Source organism: Sceloporus undulatus, chromosome 1 (assembly GCF_019175285.1).
Source record: "Sceloporus undulatus isolate JIND9_A2432 ecotype Alabama chromosome 1, SceUnd_v1.1, whole genome shotgun sequence".
In the NCBI taxonomy this organism is placed as follows: Eukaryota; Metazoa; Chordata; class Lepidosauria; order Squamata; family Phrynosomatidae; genus Sceloporus; species Sceloporus undulatus.
In genome coordinates, this window is record NC_056522.1 from 125,527,977 (window position 1) to 125,528,712 (window position 736).

Here is a 736-nt window from a genome sequence, read left to right on the forward strand (position 1 = left end):
AACATCATATTGACTAGCTGAAGCCACAATGATGCTCCCCAACCTCCTTTCAAATCACAGGACGATCTTTTTTAAAAGTGTGGTTTCTTTTCATGCACTGAGGTGGCCACAGAGTGCAGTTCTGTATCCACTGATAATTCAGCAGCTGAGGAACTCAGCAAAGGCTGCTCCAAACTTCTCAGCTGTTGACAGGCTTGACTTGCTGAGAACAGCGGTTAAATATAGCACGAGAGCGGAGCTCAGCTCCACAAAGTCATCGCTCTTAACAGGAGACCAGGAGAGGGGAAACACAATCTCAGGACTTCACTGCCAAAGCTTAGTACCACAGAGCAACAGTTGTGGGTGGAGGCAAGACAACAAGGGAAAAGACTCTCCAAACAAAAGCCTGGGTGAAACATATGAGAAGAGTTTTAAAGCACCTCCTGCTTCTTCTGGCTGGCGTTGTCTCTGTACAGGAACTACGTTCCTCTTCTGCTCTCTTCCCTTTTTTCCTGCATGACTTCAGTCACTGGTCGATCTAGAAAGAAAGAAAAGCCCCCATCTCTTTGGTTCTTCTGGGCCTGGCTTGGTCATGCAAGCTGAATTTCTGAAGTTTTTCAAGGGCACAGTCTTTTTGTAAAGGACATCTTGCTCCATTCTTACAGCTGGCAGGTAAGAGTGCTTTGATCTCTCCAATAGTCCCCCATTATTATTATTATTATTATTATTATTATTATTATTATTATTATTATTATTA

At 43.3% G+C, this 736-nt stretch overlaps 1 protein-coding gene across 4 annotated transcripts in view; it reads left to right on the plus strand.

Annotated features, from left to right (window-relative positions):
• The first annotated feature begins 200 nt into the window (after positions 1-200).
• FILIP1 (filamin A interacting protein 1) overlaps positions 201-736 on the plus strand; it is a 131,737-nt gene continuing 131,201 nt past the window's right edge. Inside the window, exon 1 of one of the 4 annotated variants that reach the window (XM_042454727.1) lies at positions 201-651. The gene's annotated coding sequence lies outside the window, so the exon portion shown is untranslated. The remainder of the gene's footprint in view (positions 652-736) is intronic. The other 3 variants (XM_042454737.1, XR_006102479.1, XM_042454758.1) reach the window with 3 other exon arrangements.